The sequence below is a fragment of the Amblyraja radiata genome, chromosome 1 (assembly GCF_010909765.2).
Source record: "Amblyraja radiata isolate CabotCenter1 chromosome 1, sAmbRad1.1.pri, whole genome shotgun sequence".
Classification (NCBI taxonomy): domain Eukaryota; kingdom Metazoa; phylum Chordata; class Chondrichthyes; order Rajiformes; family Rajidae; genus Amblyraja; species Amblyraja radiata.
In genome coordinates this window covers 11,324,087-11,338,100 of record NC_045956.1, presented here as the reverse complement: position 1 = coordinate 11,338,100, position 14,014 = coordinate 11,324,087, and the positions used below count along the sequence as shown (strand labels likewise).

The window sequence follows — 14,014 nt, the reverse complement described above, 5'->3', positions numbered from 1 at the left end:
AGTTTAATAGTACTGGCTGCTTTATTGAAAGAGGACACGGTATTAGAAACACTGTGGAAAATGTTTTCCTCTTTGTGCTGCCAAACTGACAGACAGCTATAATAGGACCCACCTAACTTCAGAAACATGGTATAACCCAGACCTCATGTCTGGAGGTCATCTCCTTCACTATGCTGTCTGGACTACAAACAGTAGTAAACAAATTAAAGACCTTTTAATCGGCAATAGTTATTTTCACTCCAGGGGTTTAGGGAGAGGGACTGTATTCCACTGTTCAACTTCAAATAATTCACAAACTAAAATGATTTTACAAAAACAATGTTGAGACAATCAAACTTCCTGCTAGCCAAGAACATAGCTCTGATGCAGACATTCCTGAAATAAAATTAGAGAAAACATTATTTCCTTATAAATACTCTGTTCACAATTTAAATGTAGCCATTTTTAATTCCCCGAATGGAACAGAAGACTTGGCCCCAAACATTAACTCTTGATTTTGAATGACTCTTGAGCTCTGTTCCTCTTATCTCTTGTCTGCCCAATACATCCTTGGGCATTCACCCCTCATCCCGATAGCCCTTAGACCTCATCCCCAGTCATAAATCGCTAATCTTTTCCATCTGCTTTCTTGCTATTCTGTCTTCTTTACCTTTTCCCCAGATATACAACCTGCTCTTTTCACTCTCCAGATCAGTTATATCAGTGATTTATGTCTTCTGTTTAGCCCTATCTCAACATCTCTCAAAACCATCCTTCAAAAATAAATTATAGAACACCTCCCACATTCAACTGTTATTATCTTTCTTAAATGTTGGAATGCATTGGTCAGCATTTAAGATGCGTCCATAAATGCACAGGTAAATATCAAAATCAGGTCGTTGCAGTAGCTCATTGCCCAGAGGTTTTGCTCAAACAATACTTGATTTTAAAACAGCAGGAACAAAACAATCAAAGGACATCCCTTTCCATCTGCCCTTTTTGTGATGCAGAAAAAAATCTAAACATCAAATGGAACACCGTCCATCTCACAGTGGATGAACTTAGTTTTACCTTTGATTATTCCTAAATCACATCCTTTACAAGGACCAGATTAAGAAGATAAAAAAATTAAATCAATGTCCAAAATATCATTTGTAAGATTACAAACTCAAAATGGGAAGTGAACACAAACAATTGGGTCTCTATGCTCACCATGTCTTACCCAGAATCAAATATGTTAGCCTGACATTACACTGCTCTGTCCATGCAAATAAAATAATTGAAATTATCATCACAGGGTGCCTTAAGCCAGCAGCTTGTATATCCTCACTGGAATAGTACCATCAGATCTCTTAAGTGTTGCGACCAGCCAAGAAAAAGGAAAATGACAACCTGAGGATGCTGGGCGTCTTCTACATTGGCAGGCAGCAAGCTTTATGATGATGATTTGGGACAGTCACAGATTACAAGCCTACTCCGTGGCGTCAGTATGTTTACTGTAGTGACCAAGCAGTTTCCAGTGGGGGAAGAGGAGGATGAACCACACAGATCCCTGGAGCTCCTGGCTGCAAATCAGTTTAATTCCTCTTCCACCTCTATACTGACCTGTCTATCCTTTGTCCCCTCCTCTGCCAGGTAAGGCCAAATACAAATCTGAGGAACACACCTCATATTCTGCCTGGGTAGTCTGTAACTAGCACCAACATTGAATGTTTTCAATTGAGGTATCCTGCTGCCCCCTCTGCCCCCATTTCACACCTTCTGGTCAAACAAGGTCATTTTATACAATCATCTCCCCTCCCCACCCCCCACAGTCTACAATACCCTTTTTCTTCCCAAATCCCTCACCACCTATCCAAATGCTCATCACCCACACTCCTCCCACTGTACCAGCTACCTCCCCTCTATTCGTACAGTTAACATGAAGAGTCACAACCAGAAATTTACTAGGGGTCTGAAGAAGGGTTTCGGCCCGAAACGTCGCCTATTTCCTTCGCTCCATAGATGCTGCTGCACCCGCTGAGTTTCCCCAGCAATTTTGTGTACCACCAGAAATTTACCGTCCACTTCCCTCACCTGCTGGGATTCGTCATCAATTTGTTTTGTTTTTTTGCTCTGTGAGCACACTGCAATATCAAATCCTACAACTTCAGGTAATTCTTTCTCTACCTGTATGCAAATAGTCTAAGCGATGCTACCTGACATATTGAGTTACTCCACCACTTTGTGGCTTTTTTTTTTGTAAACCAGATTCTGCAGTTCTTGTGTTCAAAAGGGAACTGCAGATGCTGGAATATCGAAGGTACACAAAATTGCTGGAGGAACTCAGCGGGTGCAGCAGCATCTATGGAGCGAAGGAAATAGGCGACGTTTCGGGCCGAAACCCTTCTTCAGACTCGGTCTGAAGAAGGGTTTCGGCCCGAAACGTCGCCTATTTCCTTCGCTCCATAGATGCTGCTGCACCCGCTGAGTTCCTCCAGCAATTTTGTGTACCTTCTGCAGTTCTTGTGTCTCCTTTTTACTGATCTAATAGTTCCGTTTTTCTCTCCCCATTGACATAGTCTAACCTGTAGAGCACATCCCACGGCCTTGAATTTTTTAACTTTCCTTTCCTTTGTGTCCTTGCTTTTTAATTATTTTAATTCCCCCTCCCCCCCCCCCCCCTCCACGGCTTTTCTGAAAAATGGGCCATATTCTCCCACCCTAACCGGCCCCATTAAGCCATTGACAAGATGGCCTCATTTTCAGCTTACCCACAGAGCAACCCTGGCCTCATCCCATCCTTTTTTCCATGTCCATCTCGACTCACTCTCCCCTTTAGCTTGATCCCAACTTGTTTTCTCTTTCTCAGTTCTGACGAAGGGTCTTTGACCCAAAAATGTGTTTCCATTTCCAAAAATGCTAAATAACCAGCTGAATGTTTCCAGGAGCTTGTTTTACTTCAGACTTCCAGCATCCAAGGCTTTTTGATTATCATTCATTGGTTGCTGACTGCAAAATTCAGTTAAGTGATGATTTGCCATATTCAGTTTTCCTTCCTCCACTTCCATTCTTTTGTCTCATCAAACATCACCGTGCAATTTCCTTTCGAACATTCTTTTGCCCAATTCTAAAACTTCTTCCCAATTCTTAAACCCCTCCTTTCCTACCGGCCTAGTCATCATAAACCAAATTAGTGGTTGAAATGACCATACAATTAAAATCTGACCTGAATCTAACCACTTAACATTTTTCTATACTTGAATCAACACAGAAGGGTTTGCAGAACAGTAAACTCAGAGATTGACACTGACATTGTGAGATGATACAAGGGACAGTGAAGTCCCTTGTTCATCTTGCATGGGCAGATGTCACCATTTGATCATAGTGAACCTGAATCTGACACATGGGAGAATGCTTTTTAATCTCAATCCCATCAACTCCCTGGCTGCATATTACCACCCAAGTATGATACTGAGGCAAATTTGAAACAACACCAAAGAATCACGGCACATCCTCGAATATGGTTCAGTCTACATTCCCTTGTCAAATATCACACTTTTCTAGCAGAAGCCAAAACTTGACACCACCAACCAGAAAATGAATTCCAAGCTTGGGGTAATGATCCATGTTAAATCCGAACAAGCAGTTGCAATGCAGAATTTTGAAGTGGGAAATCAGTGAAATCTGCACTTTCAAAATGCAAGAAAATATTATTTATTTTCATAATTAGCAGACTAGGTTCTCCAATAACTTCCAAACCAAAAAAAAAAAAAATGCTTATAATTAGGTCCCTTCATCCAAGTCATTGATTATAAATTGTGAAATGCTGGCTCCACACCACAGTGCCCTTCAGTACCCAGCTAGTTACTAGCCGGCAACCAAAAAATGATTTGATTTGCTTTTTCTGTTCATCAACCTAGTCTTCAGTGTATTCCAAAGTATTGTGCCCAAAACCATGTGCTTCACATGTTTAATAACCCTTTTATGTGAATTTTATTTAAATTAATTGCAGAAGTATTTGAGCACAATAAAAGTTCAACAGATTTATTCTGAGGATTGGGGGTGGAGGGGTGGAGGGGGGGGGGGGGGGCTTGTCCTATGGGAAGAAATTGAGCAGATAGGGCCTGCATGCTCCTGAATTCAAAACAATGAGAGGTGATCTCATTGAAACATACAACATTTTATGGAATTTGACATAACATATGTCAAAACAATGTTTCCCCTGTCAGGGGTGTCTAGACCAGAGATTAGAGTTTTAAAAGTAAGAATCGGGCATTACAAAACAGAGATTAATAGGAATCTATTTACGAAGAGGGAAGTGAACCTTTGGAATTCTCTGTCCAAGAGGGATGCGGAGACAGTCTCTCTCTGCACACAAGGAAGACATTTTGGATATTCAGGAAATCAAGGAATATGGAGAATGCAGAAAATTAGAACAGGGATAAAAGATAAGCTGCAATCTTAATCAATGGTGGAGTGGGCACAAGGGCTGAATGGCCAATTCCTAGTCTGTGTCTTCTGTCCTCACATCATTCACTTGTCCCATGTCCAGGCAACATTACTCATCCAATTCCTTACTGAGCATCACACCCATGGGGTCAAATTAAAACAGCCTCTCATGAATACGCTTTCTAAGCCCAAGCAACCTTCCCCATCTAATTTCATACAACCACTAACACAGTGTCAAATTAACAACCAAAAATAACTCTTTCATTCCTGGTTCAGTTCTTCCTTTCCCTGGTTAAATGCCTCTTAAGTATCCACCACTTGCTAACATGGAGCCAAACTAAACCAGCTGAAGTATTGTGTCAGGCTGGGAAGCATGACTTTGTGTGAATAATTTGGCAGAAGATGAAGCCAACACAGCCATAATCCGAACTCAACATGCGCCACTGAGTTTAGGTCAGGTAGACAGGCTTTATACCACTTTATAAAATGATCAGAAATATCCATCTAAACTCACAATCAACATTATAGCAAAAAGCCAATCGAAAATAGTAAGGTTGGAATAATGGAGAGTCCCATCAATAGACAAATCTAATTTTAAACAGCAAAACAAATTACATTTTGAAATTTCTTTAAATAAGATCATTTCTGAGAATTCAAAATAATACACCACTTACTTCATGCCAATTAACTCATTATGGAAAATTTGATATCATTCCAGAAACAAAATCCACTGAATGTTCAGTAGTTGGGGGAAATGTGTACATAAAAGATAAACAGAAGGATTTTTTTTTTTGGAAAAATGTCCGTGAGGCAAGTAATATGATCTTTCTTGGAAACATACAATGCATTTGAACAATCTGGAGTTTAATGATACACATTTGGATTAGTTATACATGAAACTAATAGTACTTTGGTGAAAAATGGTTTACTAGCTTCTGGTTGGTGTCATTTTTATCTGAGCTCCAATGTATTAGATCAAATTCCATTAGTAATGTTGTGAAAATCTGTTTCAAACACAACATGTTGATGCAAATCCATCCTTAAGTAAATGTTGAATTAATTGGCAGGAATTATTTTTGGAAATATTGAATACATACGCAAATCTCACCATGGAAATAAATACATACTGTGATTATCTCACTCCTGTTCCAAAATATTTAATTTAGATTAACTGCAAACTTAGATTAAATCAACTTCAGAAAAATAAATTGACGTGTGCTCACTGACTACTTTAACAAACAATGTTTTAAGCTCTTGATACATGCAAAAAACACTTTGGGGCATTAAGATTATGCATTCAGCGAGACACAATTTTAATGAAGTGCCAATTTTGGTCAATAAAGCTCATTTTTAGCATTTACTTCTGACACCAGCTCAACACATTGCCTGAGATTAGTTTTTGAACTAAAATTAGGAATTGGCAACAGTGGTTACTGGGAACAATACCCAAGTCGAGCCATTTTCTTGTAATCTATTTCTCCATTGGAACCACTGAAGTTTCAAATGTTTCATATCCCCTGAAAAGTTTTACTCTGACAAAAATCCATATAAGTGCATGTTTTATGCTTAAACTGATTGCAAAGAGCAATAGTGTTTAGTGCGCTTTTAGTTTCAAAGTAAGGTCTAGTCTAATTGGGTCCTGATTATTATGCCTATTTGGGTGAACTAGTCTGCTTTTTAAAATTATCCAGTTTCCCTGAGAAAACAGCAAAAATGTTGCCTGCAAATAAACTCCTGTTGGGCGCTGTTGATTGGAAATGTCAACCTTCCAACAAAGACCGAAAAAGAATGACACATGCTGTGTTCATTATGGCTTGACCCTTAAAATGAAAAATTCATATTTCCTGATTTGAACTTATTTTTAAGTGTACCCATCAACTTGGGGAAATGCTAACAATATTGTGAAAGGGCATGATCATTCAAATGCAGGTCCAAGACTAATTAGTTTTATTAGTAAATAACAGCAAACAAAATTTACACCTTCCACATGCGAACGTGAAAGATTATAGAAAAATCTTTGTTGTTTAATAGTAACTGCGATAAGGAATTCTGACTTTTTCAAAAATCCTAACGTTTCCACATCAGCTCTCCATTTTATAAAGTGTAGGTAAATTGTCAAGCAGAAAGTCCCCACAGTCTGACCTGTTATTAGCACTACTCTATTAAACCTAATTTTTGTGGCTGCCAAGCAGAAAAACAGGAAGTAATCATGGTCTGTAAAAACTTGCAATTGTTTCCCCACCAGGGCCCTTCTTACTAACATAATGTGAGGCAATACATTCCAAACCTATTAAAATGTAGACCTTGCCGGACATGCTCACTCTAGCTGCAGCCTTCCAGCTGTCTGTCGGCTATAATATATCCCAGCTGTCAATCCTGAAGGAAACCAGTCATTTAGACCAGAAACTATTTAATCCAGAATGTTACAGATTTCTCCAGAATTACAAATACATCGATAGTATTATTTGGATGGGCTGAATCAAATCTAGCTGGATGGTCAGGAACAAAAGAATTGTAATCATCGGTTTGTTTATGGAACTTTAGAGTAAGACAACATTAATATTTCATGTCTCAAGGGTGTTTACAATCACTGGGAATGAAAACATAAAGGGTAAAAATCAATTCATATCAATTGGAATTTCACCTTTTGAAATGCAAAACACTGCAGAGCACATTCAAGAAACAAAAAAAAGTCATCTTCAACATGTAATCATTTTCTATAAAAAAGAACATGGACAAATTGTGTAAAGCACTGATTGAAAGGAGTACTATTTAAGCATTTTGAATGCAAAATTGTAGATCTTGTGTCGCAAATGGAACTGTGCATCATAAATATAGAAATGTTAATGGCTTTTAACAGAGTTTACCTTGTCATGGCAGCTAAGATGTCCAAGTTATTTTTGATGAGCAAGATAACTTATTTTTGTTTGAAGTACAACCATCCATTAAGTGTGTAAAGTAGTAACAAAGCCTGACACACCCCAGTTCTTTCTTACCATTTTGGTTTAGAGTTTATTTTTCTGCCCCATGCTTCAGAACTTGCAGCCATCTGGACAGCACTGATCCTGTAATTGTTTATATAAATTCTACAAAGATTTCAGTAACCTCTATGATAGTAAGTATGATGAATTTACAACTCATTGACATTGTTTTCTAAATACTTGATTTCTATCTTTACTCTGGAGACTGCAACCTCAATTCCATGTCCACCTGCCCAACAAAAGGAAATGATCTTAATTTCTCTTTTGATGATAATTTCTAGAAGAACAAAGATGCATCATGGTAAGTGGATGATTTTGGACTTCCGATCACTTTGATATAATCTGTAAAATTGTAAAATTAAATCTTTTGTTTACGCATACATCACACCCAAAATCTTCCTACCCGACTCCAAGGACCATGCAACACGCTTCCACAAATTGCAGCATTTAAACCTTTAATTATTTTTGATAATATGATACAACTGTATTGTATCCAGAGCTCTATACTTTAGACCTGGGATCTCGAGTCTCACCATTGCTGCTTGAGAATTTAAATTCAAGTAAATAAATTAATTTGGAATTAAAAATAAAGTATCAATAATGAAAACCACAAAATTGCCAGATAGTCATAACAACCCATAATAATCAATGTGCCTCAAATTAGAAAAAGTGCCATTCTTGGTCAAGTCTGGCCAATAAATATGACTTCAGACCAATGTGGCTGATTCTTAAATTCCCTCTTAAGTCATCTAACAAGGTACTCAATTCAGGATGGCCTACTCGTGCACCTATTGTCTATAATGTTCATCTAAATGCAATGAAGAGGAAAATAATTCTGCCTTAGAAATGAGAAAGCAACATTAATGCAAATAGTTCCCTTTTAAATATAAAGAATATTATCATTTAAGGCATGTGATGATCAAAAACATTTGCTTTAGAATTTTAAATTACGAGGGAAAAAGCTGTCAGCTTAATCTTAAAGTCCTTACAAGGAAACTTGATTCCATTCAGCACTCAAGCCTGTTTCAGCTAAACCTCAACTGGTTTGAAAAGCAGTAGTCAATTTCCTGTAATTAATCTAATGTTGCTGATTACTGATTAACAAGTGAGCAAATAGTTCACAAGCTCATTATCCAAGAATCGGTGATTGCAACCAAATGTTCTTAACTTTTCCCTTTTTTATTCTGTAGAAATGGCATTATCAACAAAACTGACCAAGTACTTCTCAAGACACCAGCACAGATCGGTAAATAAATGGGTGTGAAAAAGAGTTATTGAGTTCAGGAATGCAATTTCCAAAATGTGGTCCAAACCTTTTTTCTGTTTTTCTTTGTGGTCCTATAGACATAAATGTATTTGTTTTATTCCAATCTGTAATATGCATATTTTCTGTCTCTGAAAAAAAGGTATCTCTTGAATTTATCAAAACATGCACTTGGTTTACAAAAGTATAATAAGACTGTAGCATTGGTATTAAGTTCATACATTTTACATCGGAAGGTTGTCTTGAAGTGAATATCAAAACCCACAAGGAAATAATAATGTTTCCTAGAACCTAGTCTTTCAGTCTCACTGTTTCCAATAGAAAACCCATTAAACTGCAATTTGAAAAGCACTACATTTCTTCAAAGCATATTAATGGACTCTTTTGGATTAAACACAATTATGGTTCAGCTAGTTACTTGTCTGTTTAGCACTAACAGATTAGTGAAACAGTACATTCTTCAGAAATCAAACTTTATTCACTTATATAAAAGAGTTCTGATTAATTGAATGAATGCAATCAGCAGAATGAATTTGCATGGACATTCACAATCTGCCTTCTTTTAGCTTAACCAACCAGTCATGTGCAGCAAAAAATAAATACCTTCATTATGAAAAGGAGCACATAAGTGGCATAATGGGGCCCGAGCTAGGGGGAAGGAACAGGAAGCCCCAGCTGGAACCAAAACTACAAGGTACCGAGCTTACATCACTAATCATCCCTATCGTCACAGTATCAGCAGTCACCTGGGATTGGGGCAAAATAATTCTTTAAGTTTAAAAAAAAACACTGCTAAAATATCTGTTCCCTTTTACTTTCTTCATCTATTACCTTTAGGTTCACCAACATTGTCATTGAGGAGGGTGAGAGAAAATAGCAAAACTAAATAAGATAATTGATTTTTTACAATATTTGCAACAATAAGCTCCTGGAGGCATCTAACAATGAAGCTGTTAGAGAGACCTAACTAGATACATGGACCACCAAACTGGGGAGTGTCAGATTATCTTTCAATTAATATTTTAGACATACGGCTAAGCAGCCTTTGAAGTTCAATGTGTCTAAAACCCAGTAATCCAGCTCTGAATAAAAAACAAATCATAGGTGCACCACACAAGTTTTTCAATATTTTGATAATCATTCCCAGTAGTTGGGCACTGCTGACAAGGCAGGTAGATCGCCTAAATTTAGTCCCACTAGGGAAGTTAATGGTGGGCTTTCATCTTGAACCACTACAATCAATGTTCAAGATAATGTTATAAATGCAATGAACATACCAATACCAGAATCAGTGTTTCGCAAATGTGGAGCTCCCTTACCACATCATGGAGTTAGTTTGACACTTCACTTCAATGGCAGAACAAAGCTTGGCTTTGTAAAAATAATATGTTATATTAAACAGAAAATTACACAATTTAACCCTATTCTGCAAGAGTCTTATAATGACAGAGTAAAGATCATTTAAAGAAGCGCAAATCATAGAATTACGCTATGAAATTATAAAGACTGTACCTTTGGATGTTTTGTAAACTGCCATATTAAAAATAATTGTTTATCGCACGTCTCAAGTTGCCTAGTGTTATACTCATTTATTTCATTTGAAAATTATGTCAAATTATGAATGGCAGCTGATTCTCATAATGGAATGTATAGAGAATACTTTTGTTTCGAATAGATTTTACTACAGCCGGTCTCAGGAGACTAGTCTACCAATTTAAAATTGTATTCATTGGAATAATATCTGAAGTAAACTTAAAAACATACTGAAAATAAAAGGAGGAAAACAAAAACACTTGCAGAGATATTCAATGTGCAGGATTTTGGTATAAGCAATCCACACAGTCCCCCACTCCATTCTCATTGTACTCTATTCCTCCACCATCAAACCTTATCCAATTCTATTTAAAAAGCCACATATTAACCTGCCTCCATACTCTGTCAGGTAGTGCATTCCAAACACATTTGATGAAAATATTATTCATGTGTAGCGGCGCCTGTTCGCGCACGCAGATATTGAACCCGGCGTTCGGAAGCCACGGTCACGAGGAGCTGTTGTTTTCGTGAGTTTTTTCCTTTGCGCGCATTAGTTCAGCGCTGACCACCGTTGTGGGCAGACGTGTCTGATAAGCCTGTATGCTGCAACTTGAACTTTTGAATAAAGATGTGTTGAATACTCCAGTAGTCGTTTCTCAGACCACTAAACATGCTTCTTTTGTGGTTCCATCGCCAATCACCTTAAAACCTTATTGTTTGTATCTCAAGTCTTCCATCAATGAAAAAATTTGGAATTTATTTACTTAATCTACATGCTTTATAATTATGAACATCTGTAAAAAACTGCTCTCTATCTTTTCTGATGTCTCCAGAAAGTGAGAGCATTTTTGACGGAGATGTTCACAATTATAAAGGGAGTAGATTGAGTAAATAAATTACAACTTAAAATGTTAAAATGTTGCCCTCTCACCTTAAAGCTATGCGCTCTGGTATGTGATCTCTCCATCCTGGGATAAAGGTCCTGCCTGTTGACCCAATCTATCCCTCTCATAATTTTATATACTTCTACTAGATCTCCCTGCAACCTCCGATGTTCCAGATAAACGGGGTAACGAGCTTGCTTTGCTATCAACAGATGGAATTCGTCCAATTGGTTTTGGAATTATACAATTTAGTTGTCAATGTATGATGAAGAAAATTGCTACACTTGAAATAAAAGCCTAATTATTCAATGCTTCACCAACTAGCACGTACCAGTCACTGGCACTTCAGAGTGGTATCCGGGCCATGCCGGATCAGGTTAACCAGCACTTATATACAGTGCATTCAGAAAGTATTCAGACCCCTTCACTTTTACACATTTTGTTACGTTACAGCCTTATTTTCAGACTCTTTTTTATGACACTCAAAATTGAGCTTAGGTTCATCCTGTTTCTATTGATTATACTTGAGATGTTTCTACAACTTGATTGGAGTCCACCAGTGGTAAATTAAATTGATTGGACATGATTTGGAAAGGCACACACCTGTCTATGGAATTGTCCGTAGACCTCCAAGACAGGATTGTGTCGAGACACAGATCTGGGGAAGGGTATAAAACAATTTCTGTAGCATTGCAGGTCCCAAAGAGCACAGTGGCCTCCGTCATTCTTAAATGGAAGAACTTTGGAACCACCAGGACTCTTCATAGAGCTGGCCGCCCGGCCAAACTGAGCACTCGGGGGAGAAGGGCCTTGGTCAGGGAGGTGACCAAGAACCTGATGGCCACTCTGACAGAGCTCCAGAGTTCCAGAAGGACAACTATATCTGCAGCACTCCACCAATCAGGTCGTTATCAGAGTGGCCAGACGGAAGCCACTCCTCAGTAAAAGTCACATGACAGGCCCCTTGGAGTTTGCCAAAAGGCACCTAAAGGACTCTCAGGCCATGAGAAACAAGATTCTCTGGTCTGATGAAACCAAGATTGAACTCTTTGGCCTTAATGCCAAGCGTCACATCTGGAGAAAACCAGGCACAGCTCATCACCTGGCCAATAACATACCTACGGTGAAGCATGGTGGTGGCAGCATCATGCTGTGGGGATGTTTTTCAGCAGCACGAACTGGGAGATTAGTCAGGATTGCGGGAAAGATGAATGGAGCAAAGTAGAGAGATTATTGATGTAAACGTGCTCCAGAGTGTTCTGGACCTCAGACTGGGATGGAGGTTCACCTTCCAACAGGACAATGACCCTAAGCACACAGTCAAGACAATGCACAAGTGGCTTTGTGACAAGTCTGTAAATGTGCTTGAGTGGCCCAGCCAGAGCCTGGACTTGAACCCGATCGAACATCTCTGGAGGGACCTGAAAATAGCTGTGCATCGACGCTCCCCATCCAACCTGACAGAGCTTGAGAGGATCTGCAGAGAAGAATGGGAGAAATTATCCAAATACAGGTGTGCCAAGCTTGTAGCATCATACCCAAGGAGACTTGAGGCTGTAATCGCTGCCAAAGGTGCCTCAACAAAGTACTGAGTAAAGGGTCTGAATACTTATGTAAATGTGATCTTTCAGTTATTTATTTTTAATTACTTTGCAAAAATTTCTAAATGCATGTTTTTGCTTTTTTTTAAATTATGGAGTACTATGTAGATTGATATATTAAAAAAAAGAATAATTTAATCCATTTTAGATTAAGGATGTAACATAACAAAATGTGGAAAAAATTGAAGGGGTCCGAATACTTTCTGAATGCTCTGTAGTCAGGCACATGCTAGGCAAAATAACTTTTACCAAATAAAAGTGCAGGATGAACTCATCAGGAAAGGCAGCGGATGTGAAAAGGTAATTGAGTGCAAAAATTATTCATTCTCTCTCTCTATTATTTAATGCAAACTTCAAAATAAAGAGTTAAAAAAACCTAGTTAGGCTCCACCATCAGTCTGCTCCTGTTGGTGGTTGTCAGGCCATTTCAGGAGCAGGGCCTCAGAAGTATGCCGCCTGAGCCTACTTGATGTCAGCGATTTGCATCTTCTGCGTTTTGCCCCCAGCCCAAGTTCAATGGGGGCATGTGGGGAACATTGGCAGCAAGCCAAATCCATCTTAATTTGCCCCATCGCCTTTAATGTAGTAAATTGTTCCAAGGTATATGACTGCAAGGCAATAGTTAAGGGCATAATTAAGAATGAAATACAAGATGTTTTGGGCTGTTTGCTGTGAAGTGAATCAATCAATACCCAGTAATTGTAATCAATGTTCCAATACAAGCAAATGAACAAAATGGGCGGGGATATAATTTATATCATTAGCTAATTCAAAAAAAATATATACAACCACTTAATAAGTAAAAAATAGTTTGCATTAGGAAACAAGAGATGATATTAAATGCTAAATCAGACCTGAAACCTTGAAAATTTAGTTAATGATCAATGTTATAAGCTGCTATACTGGCACATTGACAACTAAATACAATTAACTAATTCATGTCAGTAAAAGCTCTATTTTTCCTCCCATGAGTACAACATGCAGGACATATGAAACTTTGTAAAGCTGGCCTCCTACATCTTTTCTTGATGAAGCATCCATTGGAAAAAAAGGATATAGCCAGGAGATCATTATTACTCCATCAGAAGGTCCCTGTACTACTTACAACACATTTTCCTGATTCCAGCTTTACCAGTAATGCAATAGACTGGGTTACTTAAGAAACCTAACGTCAAATTCCAGTACAGTGTTCAAAACTGAAGAAATCATATCTCCAATAAAATGTAAATAGCAGCAGTTAAATCTCAGGTCACATTAGAAAACATTAAAATATCCATAAATGCAAGAGTCCTTCTGTACAGGACAAATGAAGCTTTCATGATTGACGTGAAACAAAACAAG

General features: G+C 38.1%; 1 protein-coding gene across 1 annotated transcript in view; it reads right to left on the bottom strand.

Annotated features, from left to right (window-relative positions):
* The window catches only part of lrba (LPS responsive beige-like anchor protein), a 672,999-nt gene that overhangs the window by 74,448 nt on the left and 584,537 nt on the right, over positions 1–14,014 (bottom strand). The window lies entirely within an intron of this gene.